Source organism: Musca autumnalis, unplaced genomic scaffold, assembly GCF_047663935.1.
Source record: "Musca autumnalis isolate F117 unplaced genomic scaffold, ASM4766393v1 scaffold_2, whole genome shotgun sequence".
Classification (NCBI taxonomy): domain Eukaryota; kingdom Metazoa; phylum Arthropoda; class Insecta; order Diptera; family Muscidae; genus Musca; species Musca autumnalis.
Genome location: NW_027411755.1, coordinates 66,770,776 through 66,795,878, shown reverse-complemented (window position 1 = coordinate 66,795,878; position 25,103 = coordinate 66,770,776). Strand labels below are relative to the sequence as shown.

Here is a 25,103-nt window from a genome sequence, read left to right as displayed (position 1 = left end):
TACCGGTTCATGGGGGTTAGACTAAAACATATGTGTATATGGAAAATTGTATACCTCCAACGAAGATTAAATACCAAATTTGAGCCATTTCGGTAAGATATTGAGGCTAAATCCTTCAAAATACCGAAAATCGGGAAGTACCGTTCTATGGCCGCTATATGAAGACCGATACCGACAAATTTCAGATGGAAAGTTTTATACCCTCAACGAGAACTAAGTACCAAATTTTAGCCATTTCGGTGTGATATTGAGTCCACAACCTTAAAAATACGGAAAATCGGGAGGTACCGTTCTATGGAGGCTATGTGAACAAGTGAAAGTTTTAAACTTCCAACGAAGACTACTTCCGTGTGGTAATGAAGCTAAAACCTTTAGAATATCGAAAATTGGAAGGTACAGTTCTACGGGGGATATATCAAAATCTATATATGGAGGCTATTCAATACCAAACATCCTAGGAGTAATAGAAACTTCTATACAAATTTATTCTTCTATCTATCTTAAAAAATTTATTTGATTTCAACATACGAACAGACGCATATTGTTATATCGACTTAGAATTTCATGCCGATCAACAATATATACACTTTATAGGGACTCCGACGAAACTTTCCTGAGATTTTGCCCGAAAGTTCTAAAAAACCGACCACTACCAACTAAATTGGCTGACATTGGTTCAATCTTTGCACATCTTAATATTTTATCTCTAAGTTATGTCAAGTTTGAACATGAACTATATCGGTCGACTAAATCCTCCCACACAAATGTTCAAAATTTTTGCAAAAATGCAGTTTTAGGGCTAATCAAGAATCGTTTTGAACTTTAAATCAAAGCTGGTACCTGTGATTCTGTATACCCACTAGGGTTATAACTAATTTACTACTTCGTATACCTGTATCATATTTTGATGAGTGATTCGTTAAACAAAAGCTCACGCACAAAGTCATTTGAAAATTTTTCTATATGAGCTTTTTTGACAAACTTTTGAAGTCACCATAAGCAGGTATATAGCTGAAAATAAGCTTTGTCGCTTGGCTCGACTTAATTAAAAAGACATAACCTTTTGTTTCTCACTAAATTTATCATCATATTATTACATATGGTAATATTCAAAAAAGTTTTACAATCGTTGAAGTTGAGGTTCACCATTTAATAAGTCGCGAACTGTTAACTGTGTTATATTAATTGAAGTGTTTTAGCCACGATCTCATAATATGGACCATAACAAACAATTTTCGTGGAAGCTGCGTTGGTGGTAATATAATAAAATGTGTTGAAGTAAAAAAAGTTTTTTTGTGTTCGTTCTTAATTTCTGGCCAAACCACACAAAATTCAAACCTGTGCTCAAAGAAAGAACTAAAGAATACCCCTTGGGCAACATGGTTCTAGTGTATGACTTTTCGATAGATAACCGACATCCCCCTAAAATCGATGCTGACATTTTGAAGTTTTGATTTCAGTGTTTATCGAATTTTTCTTATAATTAGAGGGTGCAACTAGATAATAATCCAAACTAGTTATAGGATTCCCAGAAAAATTTGAAGGAATGTGTTCTATGCGATGACGTGATTTCATTGCATTGGTTCGAAGGAAGTCGTGAAAGATCCGATCTTTTCATCAGCATTTGAACCCATGTAAAAGAAGCCGTGAAAGATCCGATCTTTTCATCAGCATTTGAACCCATTCCATCGATCCAATAGAGATGAATTTTGTGTTTTTATTTATACAAATTTTTCTAAATATATAAGACTAGCTGAACCCGGTGCGTTTCGCTACCCCTTTAGATTGATATGCATTTGAAATTTTACGGATTTATTAAAATCAGATAGAAATAAATTCGAAAATTTAAAGTAAAGTATTTATTGTAATGCTTTAGGATATACAATGTTTTTTGTTTTTCCTTCAGGAGCGTAAACAAACAAATCGGCCGGCCTACCAACACGTGAACATGCAATGTAGAGCTGACCATGAGAAAAGCAAGAACATGCTAAATTTAGGCCGCATACACGAAGAGTCTGTCCTTGGGATTTATTTATAGTCAATGCAAATGTCAAACGTACAGGAAACTGCAATCTTTTAAAATTGAAGGGCGTTTCTGTTGCTATTAGAGGGATTCGAGGTAGAATTACATCTGAACCTATATACTTCCCAGTAATAATGGTTGCCTCAATTAAATAGTTATGTAGTTTTACTTACTATTTGTATGTAAGTTAACTACTCCCACTGTCATGTGTCTCCACATTGCAGAGAATGCACATAACTATTTTGATAGTTGATATGTTGTTTTGATATGTATTTTTTTACTGTTAACCTTGTACCATTGCAAAGGCGAGGTGGGTCTATGTTTCTTAATAAAATAATAGGAACACCAACTTTTAGCACTAAATTGTGGGGTGGAAAGCCTGAAGATCCAACGAACTTAGGAATTCAACTGGATAGTTAACCGCGTCGTCTTCAGTTGCCACAGTATCAATGGATTTGTACGTTCGTGCATTTCCTGAAATTCTATTGACTGAAATTCTTTCAATATAATTTACCAATTTGCTTTGTAGACCAATTCCCGCCACATATTCCAAATTTCATTGAAATGGGCTTACATAGCGTGTTTGGTGCATCAAATACATGAAATCGGCCGAAAATATATATGGGAGCTATATGTAAATCTGAACCGATTTCAATATAATTTGACAAATTTTTTTGTAGATCAATTTCCGCCACATATTTAAAATTTCATTGAAATTGGACAAACATAAGGTGTTTATTGCATAAAATACATGAAATCGGCCAAAAATATATATTGGAAGTATATCCAAATCTGATCCGATTTCAATATAATTTGGCAAACTAATTTCTAGGATCAATTTCGTCAAAGATTCCAAATTTCGTCAAAATTGAACATACATGGCGTGTTTGGTGTAGAAAATACATGAAATCGGCCGAAAATATATATGGGAGCTATATCCCAATCTGAACCGATTTCAAAATAGTTTGGAACATTTATTTCTGCAATAAATTCCGTCACAGATTCCAAATTTCATTGGAATTGGGCATACAAAACGTGTTTTATGCATCAAATGCATTAAATCGGCCGACAATATATATCCAAATCTGAGCCGATTTCAAATTACTTTGGCAAATTTATTTTTAGACCAAATTCCGTCACACATACCAAATTTGAAGACTGTATCGATAATCGTTCGTTAGATATCAGCATACAAAGTCTACAGTTTTTGGAGGTACTTCCGATCCTGAGGCTATATCTCCAGATCGGGGCGGAATTTTTAAAATTTATATAGCCTGTGACACTTTCAGGCCGTGTGGTAATATACTCTGAAAGTTTCAGGAAGATCAGTTCAGCGGTTTTTGAGTCCATAAACTTCAAACAAACAAACGTACAAACATTTTCCTCCGTTATAGATATACTCGTAGATACCGCCCAAATTTCACTGAAATAAACATGGGAGCTATAGCCAAATCAACACCGATTTCAATACTTATTTCTACACCAAATTTAGTTACACATTGGACATACATAGCGTGTTTGGGGCATCAAATACATGAAATCGGCCGAAAATATATATAGGAGCTATATCCAAATCTGAACCGATTTCAATATAATTCGGCATACTAATTTCTACAACAAATTTAGTCACACATTCCAAATTTCATTGAAATTGGACATACATAGTTGGTTGGGTGCATCAAATACATGAAATCGGCCGAAAATATATATAGGAGCTATATCCAAATCTGAACCGATTTCAACATAATTCGGCATACTCATTTCTACCACAAATTTAGTCACACATTCCTAATTTCATTGAAATTGGACATACATAGTGGGTTGGGTGCATCAAATACATGAAATCGGCCGAATATATATATAGGAGCTATATCCAAATCTGAACCGATTTCAATATAATTCGGCATACTCATTTCTACATCAAATTTAGTCACACATTCCAAATTTCATTGAAATTGGACATACATAGTGGGTTAGGTGCATCAAATACATGAAATCGGCCGAAAATATATATAGGAGCTATATCCAAATCTGAACCGATTTCAACATAATTCGGCATACTCATTTCTGCCACAAATTTAGTCACACATTCCTAATTTCATTGAAATTGGACATACATAGTGGGTTGGGTGCATCAAATACATGAAATCGGCCGAAAATATATATAGGAGCTATATCCAAATCTGAACCGATTTCAACATAATTTGGCATACTCATTTCTGCAACAAATTTAGTCACACATTCCAAATTTCATTGAAATCGGACATATGTAGCGTGTTTGGTATATCAAATACTTGAAATCAGACGAAAATATATATGGGATCTATATCCAAATCTGAACCGATTTCGATATAGTTCGGCACATTTTGTTATAAGCTACTTTCCGTTACGCATTCCAAATTTAATGGAAATCGGACATATATAGCGTGTTTGGTACATCAAATACTTGAAATCGGACGAAAATATATATGGGAGCTATATCGAAATCTGGACCGATTTCGATATATTTTGGCACATTTATTTTTAGGCTAAAATCCATCACACATTTCAAATTTGGAGTCTGTATCTGTAACCGTTCTATAGATATTTGCATACAAAGTTTAAATTTTTTGGAGGTACCTCCGATTCTGATGCTATATCTCCGGATCAGAGCGGAATTTCGAAACTTTTTATGGCCTATTTTACTTTCAGGCGATGTAGTAATATACCCTGAAAATTTCAGCAAGATCGGTTCAGCGGTTTTTGAGTCTATAAATTTCAAACAAACAAACATACAAACATTTTTCTATTTTATATATATAGATTAATTCTTTACAATAGGCTTGATTTAGTCGGAGACTCGAAATCACAACCAACGTTGTTAAAACTCTCGTCGTAATGATAATGCCATTGCCAAGGGTTGGTGAAAATGACATGCCAAATCATTGGTGGAAATGACATACCAAAACATTGGTGAAAATGACATATCAAAGCATTGGTGTAAATGACAGGCTTTGGATCCAAAAATGTATAGCATCTTTTGGTGTCCGCGCTCATATAAAATTCATCGATGAAGATGCTAAAAATAGGGCATGCCATGATTTAATGGCACCTTTGGCATCGAACATTTTGCTGGGATTGTAGAACTCGCCATTCTACGTCGTTCGATGTATATCTCATGAGTGTGCTCCGTACAGCTTCTTAGTAATAGGAGTCCAAAGGCGAAAATTTGGTGCGTAAATTTTCTGAAAAAAACTGTTTTTTTTGCTTTAAAATTTACAACTGTCGTGCCCCTGAACCCCGCGTGATTTTTACCTGCCGGATCTAATAAGCCCTTCCGCATTCGAATCCATCCACTAAAACGCCGGATATAGATACCATGAAAGTAGGAAAATCTGCAAAAATACATTCTGACAATTCCGCGAATTGTACCGCGATTTTCTCTGATTATTTTTATCCTTTATACGCGATTATAATATTTGAGAAAAAGTTGTGTCACAAATTACAAAGATTCGGGAGTAATATCCCTATTTATCCCAAAATAGAATGTGGTGGCACATCCGCGGTTCTTGCCGAATCTGTCTAAAATAATTTATATTGACGTATTTTTAATAGGCGGCCATTGAAATCGGATGTACCTTGTAATCATATGCAAATCGCGTAATTTTTGCCCACTTGAAGGTTTTTTGAATAGTAAGATGCAACTGATGGCACATTTTGGCCGCTGAATGAAACATGGGAAAATCCATGCATATTGATAGACATGGACTCCCTGTATCCGAAAAGCACATGCACCTCAACTGATTTAAACGGATTCGCGAATTTTACGGTTTTTAACTTCTATGATTTTTCTTTGATTGTCATTAGAATATTACTCTGTACTTCTTAATTCTATTCCCAGCAAAATTTGACGGAAGGGGTTCTTTGCGATGACGTGATTTCATGTCATCTTTTGCATTGGTTTAAAGGAAGTCGTGGAAGATCCGATCTTTTAATTAGGATTTGAACCAATGCAAAGTAAGTCGTGAAAGATCCGATCTTTTCATCAGCATTTGTAGCCATTCCATCGATCCAATAGAGATGATGTTTGTGTTTTTATTTACACACCTGTTTATTTTCATTTTGGTATGTTCCAGTACTGCAAAAATCTACTAATTTTTACTATTTTTTCCGATAACATAAAGGAAAAATTGTTATCGTAGTAAAAATAAGTAGATTCTTGCAGTTTCTGGAACAGACCAAAGTTGTTAGAACTGTCGTCGTAATGTTGTCTTACATTTCCTGCATATCAAACAACTAAAACTTCTAAACAATTGGTATTATATGAAGTCCCAACCATCGAGCTAAAAATAGAATCGGACTGCACACATTGCTATTTTAAAAGTTCCCTTGTCTGTTCTAAATCTGACATAAAATGAAATCAATCAAATCTCGCTTCTTGGAATTTGAAAAAAAAGTCCGAAACGAAAGGGAACAAGAATCTGAAAATAAAGAAGAAACAACTTTTGGAAAGAAACAATTAAAAATAAATTAATTAAGCATAAATGGTATTTTCCATAAAAAGTCTCTCCTCCCCGTTCGTTACATTTTGTTCTTAGAGATCCCTAAAGCAAGCCGGGTTGTAGATCCCTACATATTTCCGTCACTAAACAAAAGAGTATAAATTACCAAAATGTTGTTATAAAATAACAAAATTATAAAATAAAAGTAAATTACGAAATAAAAATACTTAAAGGAGTGCATTTGGAGTCCATGTCGAAATCTGAACTGGTGATGGGAAGATAATTGAAAAAACCTTTTGTAAGATGAAAGAATATCAGTTGCGGAGAACGGAGGAAGTAATCTTTTGCGTTGCAGCGGTGGTGATTACATTGCAATTTTGGATGTAAACTTTTGAAAAAATAAACTGATAAATTAATTGTATCTATTTCATGAATTCGTTTGAATTAATAAAGAGTTTTGTTTTTCATGAAAACCATATTTCAATACAGCATTTCCATTTTCCAAACAATATGAAAATTTCATGCCAAGGGGTTGGTGAAAATGACATGCCAAAGCATTGGTTAAAATGACATGCTTAGGATCCAGAAAAGAACGTCATCTTTTGGGGTCCACGCTCATATAAAATTCATCGATGAAGGTGCTAAAAAGATGACATGCTAGATCACTTGCACCCATGATTGAATGTCATCTTTGGCATCGAACATTTTGCTGGGTTGCTAATCACACTAATCAAATATATTTTCACGATGACAAACTATTTTCCTTGAAGAAGTTTTAGAAAAATACTTCAGGCTTTGTATGGAAATTTAGCGAAATAGTAGAATAACTCCTAAAACTGTTTCTCCAATTTTTCGTATTAAACCAAAAAATATATTTTTGAAATAATACTCCAACAATAAGTTTTTGTCTTTTGTTGTTGCTTTTTTGGTCTCACATTTTTCTGGGCATTGTCTAGATTCTGTAAAGATTTTAAATTTATTGTTTTGAGATTTATATGGACTCTGAGTTAGAATAAATTAAATTTACTGTAAGATTTTTTCATTATTTGTTGATTTTCCGCGAAAATAAAAACAAATTTAGAAATATTTTAACATCAGCGGATAGATATAACATTCCTTTAACGATTTATAAATATATTTTCTTTTAAAACCCCAAGGGAATTTTTAAATATTTTTTTTTATAAGGGAACAGAACACCCTATAACTTTTGGGTGCAGCATCCAATTTTGTGAACGCGAACAGATTTGAAACCACGATTTTTTTCGTAACTCATGTACCAAAAAATCGCGGATGTGCTCGAAAAAAATTTTTTCTATGTAATTGTAAAGGAAATTTGAAATTTACCATATATATAATTTTATATCATATATAATTTTATTTAATTTATCATATAAATTAAAAATGGTTTGTGCGGGACTTTTTCAATATTTATACCAGTAAGAAAAGGATCAAGTCGGGCGGGGCCGACTACATGATACCCTACACTACTCTGAATATGTAAAAAATATATGTCAGATATATAAAATCTGATTTCGATTTATTATGGTGCACTTATAACTAGACCAAATTCCATCACACATTCCAAATTCCATAAAAATCAGATATACATAGCGTGCTCGGTGCAGAAAATACGTGAAATCGGCCGAAAATATATATAGGCGCTATAGCCACATCTGAACTGTTTTCGATATAATTATGCACATTTATTTTTTGAACGAATTCAGTCACACATTCCAAATTTCATTGAAATCGGGAGTATATAGCGTGTTTAGGGCAGCAAATATGTGAAATCGGCCGAAAATATATATGGAAGCTATATCCAAATTTGAACCGATTTCGTTATAATTTGACACATTTATTTCTAGGCGGAATTTAGTCACACATTCCATATTTCACCAAAATCGGACGTATATAGCGTGTTTAGTGCAGTAAATACGTGAAATCGTCCGATACTATACATAGAAACTATATCCAAATCTGAACCGATTTCCACCAAAAGCAACATCTTTCTTGGTATGACTAAAAAAATGATGTTCCAAAATTTTTAGCTGAATCGAACAAAAACTGCTACCTGTACGTTGCGAACAAAAATACATGGACAGACGGTCATCATTCATTCTATGTATATCCCCAAAAGGAACTATGGGTCTATCTCGTTTTCTTTTCCATGTTACAAACAAGTTGGACAATGGGCTATACGGCCCACGTTTTGATATAGCCCCATATAACAGCACCTCCCCATTTTCGGTATTTTGTGGAGTTTGGCTACATTTTTTGACCCAACTATGAATATGAACATATGAAGTTCCTAATGACCACAAAACCAAAAATTGTCAACATAGGTTCATATTTTGGTATAGCAGCATATAACGATACCGACCGATTTTCGGTATTTTTCGGATTTTAGCTACATTTGGTGCGAACTACCTGTAATTTGACATTTGAGGTTCCCAGTCACCAACTGCCAACATTATCTATGTGTTGGTACAGCGCCTATATAACGGTTACCCCTGGTTTTAAGTGTTTTGACCGAATCATCTGAGTGTTTTGACCGATTGAAGACATTTTTTGATACATTTTCCGATGATATTTAGGTATTTGAGTATTCGTGGTCACAAAATATTTCCACCTAAAATTGTGTACAGGAAAGAAAACTAACTACTATTTTATGATGGAGGGTATAAAAAGTTCCTTCCGGCCGAACTTAACGCTTTTTTACATGTTAACAATTAAGATTTTATCTAATATTAGGTAAAATCGGTGGTCTTACTACCTTTTCTGGCAAGGACGAAACATATAGACATAATAAAATGTGTTTCTCTCATTCGACGTGTTTTCACTTGTAGTTGTTCATTCTGTAACAAAAACTCGGTTTTCATAAAAAGTGGACTTAATTTCCGGACCTTTTGAGGTGAGTTTATGTTTAATTTCACGTGTTTACATAAGTCTGTAATGGGTTATTCGGGTCAGGCTTTTGAGTTGATTAAGATCATATGCGAGCACGCACGACACGGTTGTGCCAAAGATTGTCGGCATTTTACACATCTATGAAACGACTGCTAAGAAAGAGCGTAACAAACAAAACAAATGTTTTGATTTGTTGTTATTCATCAGTTTGTTTGGCCTACCCATTTACTAACACATTTGCAATACTTGCACACATTTTTGTCGTTCTCTTTTTAGTCACCACCGCGTGTTGCCAGGCGCCATTTGAAAATTTCTTTGGAAAGTTTGACAGTTTTTAGCCTAGACGTACTCAGGACAGTCTGTCGTACGACCATGTGAAGTGTTGCTTACAGTGACTTTATAAAATCACTTTGCAATAAAATGGAATTTATTCGTAAACATTTGCGCCCAAGAATTTGTCACAATTTTCGACATGGATAATCACGACAAGAATGCATCGATCAAATTAAATCGTTGTATGTCGATAAATGTCGATAATGGGTGCCACCGTGGTGCAATGGTATGCACACCCGCCTTGCACGGTAAAGGTCGTGGGGTCGATTCCCCGGCCAGACAACATCAAAAATTTCAACGGTGGCAAAATACCCCTCAGCAATGTTGGCGACATTTCCTGAGTATTTCAGCCATGTAAAACTTCTCTACAAGTGGTGTCTTAGGACACGCCGTTCGGACTCGGCAATAAACAGTAGGTCCCTTATCATTGAGCTAATATGGATCGGGGTGCACTCATTGATATGAGAGAAGTCTCTCTTGTCCCGTATGGGATGCTTGTGGAACAATTATTATGTCGATAAAGGACAATCCTATTGGACTATGAAAAACTGGTTTAATGAATTCAATCGTGGCCGGCCCTCGCCAAAAAACGAAGGTCGTCAGCGTCGCCCAAAATCTACCGTTGTGCCAGAAAAGAAATATGCCGTACGAGAACGGATAATGCGATATCACCGAGTTATATTCCGTGAGATAGAGGCATATTTGGGCATTTCCTCCACCAACTAATATTTCATACTGCATAAACACCTGGCCGCAAAAATAGATTTTTCTCGTTAATCCAGCAAAATTGGACAATCGCTCAAAAAAAGCTCTTGTGGATTGTTTCAAAGAAATTGTGCATAAAATCGATCACGGTGCTTCGAACGACGTTTATAAGATCGCCACAGACGACGAATCTAGAACCCATGCTTAGGAGACCGAAACAAAGCAGCAATCGGCGTCTGGGTCTTCAAAAATGAGCCAAATCCAATGAAACTTGTTTTTTTTTTTTTTGTAAGAAGCACTTCGAAGCAAAAAGTCGTCTGTTTCTTCGGCTAAACTGAACGTGCGGCGACTATACGGCTTGAGAAATGTAGGACGGTGAATTCTGAGTGTTACACTACAATTTTTTTGCCTGAAGTCTCCTGAGAAATTCGAAAAACGAATTTCATCCGCCGTACAACCCTGACTGGGGATTTAATGACTTCATTTGATTCCAGCTCATCAAGAAAAAAGGATGGTTCAACGATTTTTGCCGCTGAAGATGCCGTAAAGCGTTCAAAAGTCATGTTTTGGAGGTGTCACTATCAGAGTGGAAAAAGTGCTTCGCCAATAGGTTGGAGAGCACGAGAAAGTGTATAAATCATGGAGACTACTTAAGAAAACAATAAAACCTTTTTTGATGGCAAATATTCGCATTTTCATTTTTAGGCCAGCTAGTTATCGTTCAGCCCTAGTATTGGTTGTTCAAGTTTGTGAAACATATTTTTTGTTTTCTTCTGTTTCGATGTTGTCCTTGCAAAAAAAACTTTCGACAGCATACGACGATGCTGTTACTTTACTAAATTCGCTTTGCATCTACCTTTAACAAATTCTTACTAACTTCACCTTTAGGTATAACTAGTTCCAATATACTACTGTATCAAATGTTATATATTCGTGCACAATATACACTCATACATAATTTTCCATTTCTCATTGCATTGTAACTTTTATTTGTATTAGAGACACGTTACTTTTATTAAACAAAAATCCGTAATTTGAAAATCAAATATTGCAATCTTTATTTCAATCAATCATTAAACTTTTAACCCTTTGTATTTTAAAGAGCTTACAATTTTATATATTTTTAAAAGATTTATTTTCATATGTGTTGTAAAATAAAATAATATGTGCAATACTTTATGGGCATGTTATGGATAACAAAAGAATTTTCATTTAAAAAAAATCCATTCACAATTCAAGGTATTTTTGTAACCCGTCACGAACAGTGCATAATTCTTTGTTGCTTCACATACATATAATAAATATGCCATTGGGTATAGTATTACTATACACTATAGTAAACTTTGTCGTGGGTTGAGAACAAAAAGAAAACAATATTTTAAAGCCTTTCACACTCGAAGTTCAAAGATATAAAATATTTTACAACACTATACTTCTTAAATTGTGTTTGTTTTTGTTTTTCGGCACATGTTTTTGTCATCGAACAATCCGTTATTGGTAAAATTTTATATTGCAGTGATTTTATATAATCAATCACGTTACTGGGAACCCTTTATGGCTTAAGGCACTTAAGATTTTTATTTCCTGTAATAAAGGACATTCTTCAAGATTTATAAATTCTCTAAAAAAGAATTTATAACTAAGCGACAACAAACAAACAACAAAAAGTGGGGGCATTGTTCATTCACTGATAAACCAATCCAGAGAATCCTTTTTTCACAATCGTTTTTTTTTTCTTTTTGCAATGATGATCAAAAAATCCTTAGATTAAAACTTGCTTTTAGTCATTTAAAAGAAAACCATTTCTCTCAAGGATACAAACAGGACAATGATGGGATACTTTTCCGGCATTTGATGTTCTGTCATTATTTACTCTTTGTTTCATAAAATAAAATAATATGGCCAACGAAGGGGATTATATATATCAAGGGTATTTACAGATTAAAACCCATTACGAGGGTCACTAAAAAACCTTCTGGCCTAGGCAACACGCTGAGTCGCCAGTCGTCATTTCACATTTTTTGGATAGTTTAACAGTTTTTAGCCTAAGTGTACTCAGGACAGTTTGACATACGACCATGTGTTGGGTTGTTTACAGTGGTTTGATTGAGACACCTCCAAAACATGGGTTTTGAACGCTTTTACAGGCGATTGCTGCGATTTTTCGGGCTCTTACGCATAGTTTCATGATTTGTCACTTGGATCAAACTTATAAACAACTTTTGAAGCACCGTCTTTGAATGAACGCAACTTTTTTTTTCAAAATTTCTTGCACCGACCAACAAGGGATACGAAGAGAAAACCCCCATTTTTGGCGCCAAGCGTCCAAGCAATATCAAATGTTAGTTGGTGGAATAAATTGAATTCATTAAACCAGTTTTTTATTGTGCTATAGGATGGTCCTTTATCGACATACAAAGATTTAATGTGATCGATCCACTCTTGCCGTGATTATCCACGTCGAAATTTGTGAACAATTATCGGACGAAAATGTTCACCAGTAAATTCACATTTTTATGCAAAGTAATTTTTTCAAGTCACTGTACACAACACAACACATGGTCGTATGTTAAACTGTCATGAGTACGCTTAGGCTAGAAACTGTCAAACTTTCCACACAAAATGTCTAATGACGCCTGGTGACACTGCGTGTTGTCTAGGCCAGAGGGTTTTTAGTGACCCTCGTATTCAACAGAAATTGCTTGAATTTTGTGTATAATCTTAGTTGTGGCCAGAAAACATTTCTGCAAAGAATTGTAGTATAGATCCAATTTTTAATATACCCCCCACAGAACGGTACCTAGAGATTTTTGGAATTTAAGGTTTAACCCTTATTTGCATATAAATGGAAATTTCCATCACTTCATTAAATCCCCAAAAATATCTAAAAGGACAATTTACTTTATGTTTATCGGGTCAAGATATCTTTTTAAAGTCCACTGCATAGAAAAAAAATGGTAAAAAAGCAACTGTAACTAAGAGTAAAACGAGCTTGAAAATAAAAATCCGTTGTTTGGAAATAAAACGCTAAAGAAAATTATTTTATATTTATTTTAATTTTTAATATTAAAAATTTTTTATATTAAAAAGTGATAATGACTTGAAATATCGTTTGTAAAGAGGGGTTGTGCTTTTTTTAATAATACTTGAAGAAAAATTCGTAAAGTATAGAAAATATTACATGACGAAATTTTTTAAAAAATTTAGTATTTTGCTCAGATTATACTAAAAATAAATACTAAAAATTTTTTAACTATTTTTTTCGAAATAAGGAGCTCGAAATCTATCAATCAAACAAGTGAGCCAAGGCTATAGTCGGATCGGGGCCAACTATGTGATACCCTACACCACTACCCCTGTGCTTAAACTTTTGACTGGTAAAATTAAAAATATTAAAATTGAGATGGCTTAGCGCCTTTGTTCTGAATGTCTTCATTAATCTTCATTAATACAGGTCAATTTTGTTGAAAGGCATTTAAGTGCATCGTCAGTACAACCAACTCAAATAAACATGTAAAAAAGTATCAGTCGGCTTTGCCGACAGAGATATCCCTCAGCCTGTGTGAATTGGAACGTCAATCTATTGACAATATCGAATCTACGGATTACGGATTTTATAGCCCTTTTTGAAATTTGCCGACAACAAATATATTTGGTTTGAAGCTCAAAAGCGTTGAGGAGGATGTAATTTAAGGAATGGACCGACATAGTCCATTTTGGAAGTGGATCTTATTTTGGGATTCATTCCTTTTGATAGATTTTGTACCGGAAGGTTCACATCGATAGTGCCAATCTTCAAACTTAAACTTAGTTTGGACTAAATATTACGAAGGCCAACTTTTGGACCGAATTGGCTGATCCGTTCGAGAGTTATCGTACTCATGGTGCCATAGGGATTTTTACAGCTTTCGGGATATTTTCTCAGGAAGTTTGGACTTGCCCATAAAAAACTTGCGTGGGAGATAACTGAAGGTGTTGACATATATAGTCCATATTCAAGTCTGATCTATGTCTCGCAAAAATATTACGATGTGCAAAGTACGGACCAAATCCGTTACTGCCTTCAGGAGTTATCGTGAGTACAAATTTTCCGAATATTTTCGAACTTTTTTGAGAGAGCTACCTAAAGGGATGTACCGATATAGCTCACCTTCGAACTTAAACTAAGTTCAGACAAAATGTTACGATGGTCAAATTTTACACCGAATCGGCAGATCAGTTCGAGAGTTATCATGCGCTCCAACCGCTACACATTGTGCCATAGGAGATTTTTAGAACTTTCTGGCTATTTTCTCCGGAAGTATAGACTTGCCCCAAATAAAACTTGTACCTTTGTATTGGGGTCAGCGAATCAAAACGATTCGAGAGCAGGTCCTAAACTGAACTATTCCGAAATTTTGTGTGGGAGGTACCCGCAGGCGTGGACCGATTGAGTCCATATTGGATCCTCATCTAAGTTTGGTAGAAATTTCAGGATGTGAAAAGTATGGACCAAATCGGTTGCTCCCCTCAAGAGTTATCGTGCGCACATATTTTCCGAACATTTTCGAACTTTTGTGGGGGAGGTACCGGAAGGAGGGGACCGATATAACCCATCATCGAACTTAAACTAAGTTTGGACAAAAAATTACGAAAGCCAAACTTTGTATATTAAGTGTGTCATTCCCTTTGTAACTCATCGAAATAATCATTTGTGATGCTATAAATATATATTCTTCATCAGCGTAAAATCTGTCTGTTGTAATCACGCTATCTTCCGAATGAGTTGAGACAGAGGGCTGAAATTTTGTACACATGTGTCTTTGCTCAAGATCAAGTTTGAAGATGGACTATATCGGTCCATGGGCCCCGATTTCCGGTATTTTTTACTTTTTTTAGATATATTTCAGACCAAATTAGCTATAATTTGGTATTTAGGGTTCCCAGTAATTATGAAACTTCTCCATCAACAATTATGGTAATATGTAGCTCCACGTTATGTTATAGCCCCCATATAAGGGTACCTCCCGATTTTCGGTATTTTGAAGATTTTAGATAAAATTTTTACCAAACTAGCTGTAATTTGGCACTTGAGATTATTAGTGGTCACAACATTTTTCCACAAAAAATTGCCTATTAAATCCACTTTTCGCTATAACTCCCATCTAGTTATACTTCGGTAGCTTGATGATATTATCTACAATACTCAAACCAACATAGCTGTAATTTGACATTTAGTGGTGGCAAAACTTCTTCACCAAAAATTGTCTATATAGGCCTACGTTTTGGTATGGCCCCCATATAGCGACCCCCGATTTTTGGTATTTTGCGGATCTTAGCTACAATTTTTAACCAAACTAGATGAAATTTGAAATTTAATGTTCTTAAGTGGTTACAACACTTCTCCACCAAAAACTATCTATGTATATCGGTCCAGGTTTTGATATAGAATCCATATAAGGGTACCATCGCATTTCCGGTATTTTCACTTTTTTCGTTACGTTTTCAGACTGAATTAGCTTAAAATGTCATTCAGGGTTTGTAATGGCCAAGTAGCATCCCCAACAAAAATTGTGGGCATAGGTACTTTCACAACAGAAAGTAAATAATTATTCCATATTAACTCAGAATATTTCGTGGTAAAGGGTATAAAAAGTTTGGCCCGGCCGAATTGAACTCTTTATTACTTGTTTTTTTTTTTTCTTTATGTCGTAGAGGGTTGGCTGATACCCAAAGTTCGAAAATGGGCTTATTGGTCCACCCCTCAGGGTGCCTGCCTAACAAAAGTTCAAAATTATTGTAAAAGTACTACTCCTTGTGGTCCTTTCCTAATGTTCCTGACATAATGGTCCAAAAGCTCTAAATTATGCAGTGACCAACTGAAATGACTGGTAGTCGTGATATCTATCGAAAGGAGTGACTCCAAAAAAGATGCACTTCCAAAATGGACTATGTCTGTCTATTCCTTCACGAACCTTCTCCGCAACACATATTTTGAAGTCGGCAAGTTCATACGTCAAAAAGGGATACACAAATTCTGAAAACCACCTAAACATATTTTTTTTTTGGTACAGGATTTTAGTTGTGTAGCCAGTATTAGATCTGTTCCATAGATTATAATTGGTGCACCAATCACGCTATGTACATACGTGTACATATGTACATTTTATGAAATTTGAAACATGTGAAATCGGTTTACATTTGGATATAGCTCCAAAATATATTTTCGCCCGATTTTATGTCTTTGATACACCAAACACGCGTTTTGAATTATACACGGTGAAGGTATATCTCTCCGACTGATAATTTTTACACCCTGCAAAACCTTGTGGTAAGAGGTATTAAGCGTTAGTGCATTAGATTGTAACATGCACAGGGTAACGAAATATACCCGTAGATCCTTTTGATGATCTGAATCACGTAAAATGTCACCGAATTCGGACTTGAAATAAGTTTGCCAAATTATATTGAATATTTTCGGCCGATTTCATGTATTTGATAGACCAAACAAGCCATGTATATACAATTTCAATGAAATTTGGAATGTGTGATGGAATTCGGTTGATGAAATTTAGAAAATGTGACGGAATTTGTCTAGAAATTAGTTCGCCAACCTATTTTGAACACCGTGCAGATTTATATATAGCGCCCTAATATATTTTGCCCGATTTTATCTATTTGATAGTCAGTGCCTCAAGTAGATGAAATGAAACATTATGTCCACCCAATTTTGACGAAATTTAAAAATTTATCAAAATTTGAAAACGGTTCAGATTGAACTATAGTTATATATTCGAGAAAACTCTTCTGTGTCCCGATTTAATGTATATGACGCACTAAACACAAAAATGTTGAGATATTTTGATGAAATGTTTCGCAATTTGGACTAAACTACTATACTGAAAACGCGTTTAGGTCGTCCACTTATTTGTTTATTTTATTTTTATTCCCTCAGCATTTATGCTAACGAGGGTATATTCACTTTCATACGGGCAAAATGTGCCTCATCGAAATAATTGTTTTAGACCCCAAGTATGTTTGGACGAAACCCGTTTCAGACAATTTGGAGTCTATTTAGCAATGTCCGTCCGTCTGTCTGTCTGGCTGGTGCGCACGATAACTCTCGAACGGATAAACCGATTTGGTCCAAAATTTGGCTTTCGTAATATTTTGCCCAAACTTAGTTTAAATTTGAAGATGGGTTATATCGGTCACTCCTTCCGGTACCTCCCCCACAGAAGTTCGGAAATGTTAGGAAAATTTGTGCGCACTATAACTTTTGAAGGAAGTGGCCGATTAGGTCCATACGTTGCACATCGTGCAATTTCTACCAGACTTAGATGAGGTTCTAGTGTGGAATCAATAGGTCAACTCTTTCGGGTGCCTCCCACACAAAATGTCGGAAAAGTTCAGTTTAGGAGCTGTTCTCGTATCTCTTTGATTGTTGTAACAACTTCTATTCACTGCCCCGCTTTCGACGTTACATGTCTCATTAGGGGCAAGTCCATACTTCCTGAGAAAATAGCCTGAAAGGTGCAAAAACCCCTATGACAACGTGTGTAGTGGTTGGAGCGCAAGAATCTCTCGAACGGCTCAACCGATTAAGTCCAAAATTTTGCCTTCGTAATATTTTGCCCATACATAGTTCGAACATAAGCCATATCGGTCCACTCCTTCAGGTACCTCCCCCACAGAAGTTCAAAAATGTTCAGAAAATTGTTCGAACGATAATTCTTGCAGGGAGTGACCTATTTCGTCCATACTTTACACATCCTAATATATCTACCAGATATAGATCAGGTTCGAATATGGACTAAGTTTTGTCCACTCCTTCGGGTACCTTTCACACAAAACTACGGATAAGTTCACTTTAAGAAAAAAACTTCAATCCACACAGACTGAGGGTATATTTCTGTCGGTAAAGCCGGCTGATACTTTTTTACTTGTTTTTTTTTTTTACTCATAGATAAATTTTCTTTTTAGTTGTTTGTGAAACTCTCGAACAAAGATTATATTTGACACGAAGTTGGTGCGTTTTATCCATGGCTAACGAAGATGAATTCGCAGGTATATTCAGACACATTTCTCACTTTTTTCGAACACTACATCGATTTCAATTATATGGTGGTGACCGGTTAATATATACACCTTACTAGTGTGTCACCTCCTTTCTGTATCTTATCTAGACCCGATTGCTCAGTCCCCTCAGTATTGAAGAATTGATCAACGTGTCGGCGTTGACGTTATTAAAATAAGTCTCAAATTTTATGCCAATATTGGGTATATATTAGGGTTATGACTTTTCGACATTTTGTCTCAAAATTGATTTCCTGTTGCACGGATGAATGAACTTTTGCCTATTAATCACTAAAATAAGGTTTATTCCATTGAAATATAAAAAAATTTCACGCACAAATCGATTTTAAAAAAATACTTTTTTGATAAAATGTATGAATTAAAAAAAATTCCCTAAAATTATTTCTTGTAGCACAAATGAATAAACTTAAGCCTACTAATAACTTAAATAACGTTTATTGCATTCAAATATTGAAAAAGGTCATGTACAAACCACTTTGAACAAATTTTGAATTTTTTGTTGTTAAAAAATTATATCTTTAAAAACAGTTTTTACTACATTTTTATGATTCTCAGAATTAAAGAAAATTAGTGAGAATCAAATGTTCTATCAGTTTGATTATCTCATGTGTCTCTAAAGTTTTTTCTATAATATATCTGCTTACAGTGACTTCAAAAAATTGTCCATAGTTGTGATTAATTCAAATTTTAAAATCATTTTGTGCGTGAGGTTTTTTCACCGAATGACCTTATGTAGAACCTCATCACGCTATGATACAGGTATATGAGGTTGTAAAAAAGTCATATCCCTAGTGTTCATACTATTTAAATGGGTGATGTTATTCACATTCTTTGAAAATGTTCATACGAGTCATATAAAGACCCTTTGTTTTCCACCTGAAAGAAAAAGCTATTTCCCACGAACTTCTTTAAAAAGCAGAGGAAAACATCAACAATTTTTAAAACAACGGCATGGCTCCCACTTTATATCGCCAAGTGTCAACTTCGTGTTAAATTAGCATATTAGGAGACTAATTCTTGAGGAAGACGGAGTATATGTGCTCTCTTGTCCCTTGTCCCTTTTCGTGCCTTTCTTGTCTGAAGACCTTACAAATATATTGAATTTAATATATTTTTTAACAAAATAGAACATTGAGTCCCACAGAACAAATCCGCCTCTAAAGAAAATCTCTCATTTGCTCTGCCAACATTATTATTTAAAATCATTACTAAAATCCTTTTAGGCAGAACAAACCAAAAGCTTTAAAATAAATCAAGTTGCACACTAAAAACGAATATCCAAGAAAATCCAAAGTGCGGAGTAATAAAAATAAATTCCATTAAATGCCTTCAAAAAATTCCTCTTTATGAATTCCAATTTCAAATACCACAGCTGGTCTCCTCCACACAAACACAACTACACATGCACAAAGCAAGCAGCCAACAGCAATTAAAAGCCATGAACAAGAATAATAACAACAAAAGGCAAATGATTTGACAGCCAAACAACGTCAAAAACAGTCCATGGCTGTTGTCCTCGTCATTGTCGACACAAGAAATAACCTTAGACGCACATTTTCCATTCTTTTGCCCAGGTTGGTAGTGGTGGGGGTGGTACGGTATTGAATTGGAATTTGTTTTGTTGTTCTCTTTACCCGCAACCATCCGCACCCTTGTGCTGCTTGCTCTCTCTAATCCCCAACTAACACCCTCAAAGAAAAACGATTACAGTAGGAAAAAGAAGCAGCAGCTAAAGAAGAAGCAGAAGCAGCAGTAACTTAAGAAATCAACAGTACAACAAAAACAACTTAAAGAGAATCCACAAATCGGACGGAAATCCATTAAAGAAAAAGAAGAAGAAGCAACGAAAAAGAAAATGAAAATAAATCAAGAATTAGCATAACTTTGTTAATCATCCTCTTCTATATCCAAAAAAGGAAAGAAAAAAAGAGACACGCACCAAACAAGAAATTTGAGATGAACTTTTGGGTTTCTTGAAACTTTTAGACATTTGCTGATTATGTTTTTGTTGTTGGTGACGGTGCTCCTGTTGTTGTTGTTATGGTAGCACTGGACTATATTTAACCTTCAATTTTTGTAAATTTTTCTTTATAATTTGTAAACCTTTTTTTCTGTGCTTTTTCTAAATTTCTATCCACAATTTTCTTTTCTCATTTAAATAATATTTGAATTTTCTATTTGATTTCCATTATTTTTTTAATTTTATTTTCTTCTTCTTTTTATCATTATTTTTATTTTTCATTTAATTTACACTTGCTTATGCGAAAGCTAGACACGGCGCGCTGCGAACACAATTATTTTCCGAGTTTAAGCGTTTTTATGTTATGTTCCAAATTGACCCGACGACTGGAACTCCATGACTGAATTCACAGAAATTAGTTTGTTTGGTTTCAACCACCTTTTTTCGATGGGGCTCAAACAGTCGTTTTAAGAGTTTTAAACGTTGCTGCTGCTCTCAGCAATGAACGACACCCTTGGAACAATTTCCACAGAGAAGAGAGCTTCAATAGCCAGTCAGCCAGCCAGGCAACCAAGTAGTTGTGAGGAAAAAGAAAAGCTTTTTGTATGTCCGCCATTTACATGTGATTGCTTCGTTGTACGCACATTTTCTTACGTTCCAGATTCCAGCAGGTGTTTTCTGCTAGCGGAAACAAATTGTGTTCCACATGTTCTATACCTGACTGCCTAATTTTCACAGAGTTTACACAAAATTGAGAATATAAACGTATAAGTCCCTCCTGCCATTGCCTTATCCTGTGGACACGCATTTTTTCTATGTGACAGTGTTGGTTGGTGTTTTGTTGTTTAGCTGTCGGTCACCAGCAGCACAAATGTGGGTGAAAGCTTTTACAATTTTTTCTCAATGATTTCCACTTACACACCAGTCTGGTTGGTACACATGTTCATACCTCCATTCGGTGAGATACACATTAGGACTCTTTTAAATTTAATTTCAATTTCAAGTCGGTTTCAATTCTACTCGTTATGTCTCTCCCTTTCTCTTTTATATCTATCATCACCTTGAATGTCTGTTATTCTCATGTCCTTGATTACATGGCATACATTTACCTTTGTAAATGAATATGTTTTTGTGATGTTTATAGTATCTGGCAATGCTGCTGCTCTACAAATCGCTTATTTTTCTCTTAAGTTTTTCCACTCTCAATAAATTAAGGATGGAATGTAAAACACCTTTACGGACGCTCTTTGTATATTCTTTCGGTTAAGCAATAACGTTGAGAAAACAAAGTCAGTCCTATACTTTACGTTATGGCTATAACAACACTTGAAAGTTTGAAATGCTGCGGGATTTGGGCTAGCGAAATAATGGTCGTGGACTCAAAATATATTTGGACGAGATACGTTTCAAACAATTTGGAGTCGCTTTAACGATGTCCACCGTGGTGCAATGGTATGCACGCCCGCCTTGCACGCAGAAGGTCGGTGGTTCGATTCCCCGGCCAGGCAACATCAAACATTTTTCAACGGTGGCAAAATACCCCTCAGTAATGTTGGCGACATTTCCTGAGTATTTCAGCCTTGAAAAACTTCTCCACAAGTGGTGTATTAAGACACGCCGTTCGGACTCGGCGATAAACAGTAGGTCCCATATCATTGAGCTAAATATGAATCGGGGTGCACTCATTGATATGAGAGAAGTCTCCCTTGTCCCGTATGGGATGTTGTGGAACAATGTTTTTGTTTTAACGATGTCCGTTCGTTTGTTTGTGTGGCTGGCTGAATCAAAATCAAGAAGATGAGTTCAAAAATTTTCTCTGAAATGAACGAGTAACCTATTTGCTGCAAACTTTCCAAATCATAATATTCCTTCTAGACGTGTATTAGGCTTGAATTTGGACTATACCGGTCCACGTTTGGGAACCTCCCATATAAAATTTCATTTTTTTTAGCCAAAATGCAGTCAAATGGTTGGATCGCTTTGAATTTTTGTGCAGCAGGTTGCCCCCGCCATACAGTTTTTACATTTCTTTCTTTCAGATATGAAGAATCTGAAAGAATTTTGTCGATATGTGCATTCATAACGAAGTTATAGCTCTTTAAATATGAACAAGTAAGAACGGCGCTAAGTTCGACCGGGCCGAACTTGTTATACCCTCCACCACGAGTTATATTGAAGTAAAATGTAACAATTAGTTTCCTTTCGTTTATGAAGGAAACTAATTACCAAATTTCAGCAAATTTCGATCTATACCGACAAATTCCTGCGGAACAATTTTAGACTCAAAGAAGACTAATTACCAAATTTCCGATATTTCGGTATGATAATGTACCAAAAACCTAAAACAATACCAAAAATTACGAGGTATGCTTCTATGGGGGATAAAAGAAGACGTGGACATATACTAATTATAAAGTAGCCCTGTATGCCGCATTTGTCCCTTCGGTAGCAGCACTACACTCCCGGTCATTCCATAGATTCCTTGGTGGAGGTCTCCGGCATCCAAGTACTGATTTTGCGGCTGTTTGCATGGAGTGGGCAATTTTTTGCCATTGTCCTGATATGTTATCGCGAAGAGGAATTTACAATCAGTAGCAACGCGTAGCGCACGAGAGAGGTATCGGATGAAAAGGAGAGAGGAGAAACGTCTTTTCCGCAGGAAAAAGAGAGAGATGGAAAAGCGGGAGTGTGAACAAATCGAGATGTACAGGAGACAGAATGAAGTCCGAAAATTCTACCATCAAACTGATGGCTTAGGAACTGGCACATCCTCCTGTAGAGACCAGCAAGGTAATCTGGTAACTGATACAGGTAGTATGCTAAGGACATGGAAAAAGCATTTTTCAAATTGTTGTTATCCAATAGTAGCGAAGTCGACAAAGATACCACAGATCCAATCCCAGAAGATGGTATTGAATGTACACCACCCGGCTAAGATGAGGTAAAGACAGCAATAAACCGCCTGAAGAATAATAAGGCAGCAGGAGCTGATGGCCTACCAGCCGAGTTGTTTAAAACCGGAGGCGACACGCTGATAAGGTGTATGCATCAGCTAGTTAGCTACATCTGGCAGGAAGAACGCGTACACGACGATTGGAACCTGAGCATCCTGTGTCCCGTCCATAAGAAAGGAGATAAGACTTTATGGTCCAACTATAGATATGGTCGCCTACAAGATAGTGTCAGGGATATTTTGCGAACGACTAAAGCCCATGGTCAACGAAATAATTCGACCATACCATTGCAATGCGTCCATTAAGATCGGACCAACTTTTGAAGTTGGTTCCTATAATTTTGAGGTAGTAAAAGACTTCGTCTACCTCGGCACCGCCGTAAACACAACTAACGACATCAGTTGTGAAATAAAAAGAAGAATTGTATTGGCCAAAAGATGCTACTTTGGCTTAAGTAAGCACTTCAAAAACAAAGCCACAACTCTTCAAACAAAAATAAAGCTTTACAATACACTGATACTACCCATGCTTATGTATGGTTCCTAAGCCTGGGTAATTGCGCAAGCAGATAAGGCAGTGCTTGTCGTGTTTGAGAGACAAATTCTTCGAAAGATCTACCGACCAATCTGCGTTGACGGTGAATATCGACGTCGTATGAACCACGAACTGTATCTGCTATACAACGACATCAATATAGTTAAACGTATCGAGATGCAGCGATTGCGTTGGCTGGGCCATATAATAAGAATGAGCTAAAAAGGCGTATAAATTCGAGACACATGGCGGTGCACGCAGAATTGGCAGACCAAAGAATAGATGGCGCAAACAGATAGATGAAGAGGTGACAAGGCGCGATATTCCAGAAAGCGAATCACTAAACAGAGAGGATTGGAGATCTTTTCTTAGTTCGGTCTATGGAACAAATGTTCTGTAATGGGCCAGCTAAGAATATAATAATATTCAAATATAAACCAATTTTTGTCAAAATCGGTGAAACTGAAAAAGCGCCCAAGGAAACATACCATGTTAAATTTGAAGGCTATTTTTCAAAAATTGACCGATTTATAGCAAAATCGCCGAAAGATATGTGTATATGGAGGCTAATCCAAATCTGTACCGATTTTTGAGAAATCAAATCAAAATCGGTAAAACTGAACAGGAGCCTGATGAAACATCCCATGTCAAATTTGTAGGCTATTCATAAAAAATTGAGCGATTTATAGCAATATAAGCAATATATCCAAGCTATATCCAAATCTTAACCGATATTTACGAAAATCGGTGAAATTACTCAGGGGCCTAAGAAAATATCACATATACAATTTTGAAGGCTATTCGAGCAAAATTGAACAAGTTGTAGCAAAATCGGGAAACATATATATGGGGGCTATATCCAAATCTGAACCGATATGGATCAAATTTGATATTTTGCATAACTGTGCCCTCATAAGTACTTGTGCAAAAATGCATCAACCTAGGTCAACGCCTTCTATTTTTTCCACTTTTGTATGGCAACACTGTGCGCCGCCCCTTTGCGATGGTACAATTATTTTCGGGGGAAAGGTATACGAGTGCTGAACGAAAACTATCTGGCCTATGCAACACCGAGTGTTGCCAGACGCCATTTGAAATTTTTTTGGACAGTTTGAAAGTTTTTAGCCTAT

General features: G+C 35.7%; 1 protein-coding gene across 3 annotated transcripts in view; it reads right to left on the bottom strand.

Moving 5' to 3' along the window:
• Window positions 1-20,907, bottom strand: part of GABA-B-R1 (gamma-aminobutyric acid type B receptor subunit 1) — a 396,378-nt gene extending 375,471 nt beyond the window's left edge. For all 3 annotated transcript variants that reach the window (XM_073967833.1, XM_073967834.1, XM_073967835.1), the window contains exon 1: window positions 20,465-20,907. The gene's annotated coding sequence lies outside the window, so the exon portion shown is untranslated. The remainder of the gene's footprint in view (window positions 1-20,464) is intronic.
• Between the last annotated feature and the right edge of the window lie 4,196 nt (window positions 20,908-25,103).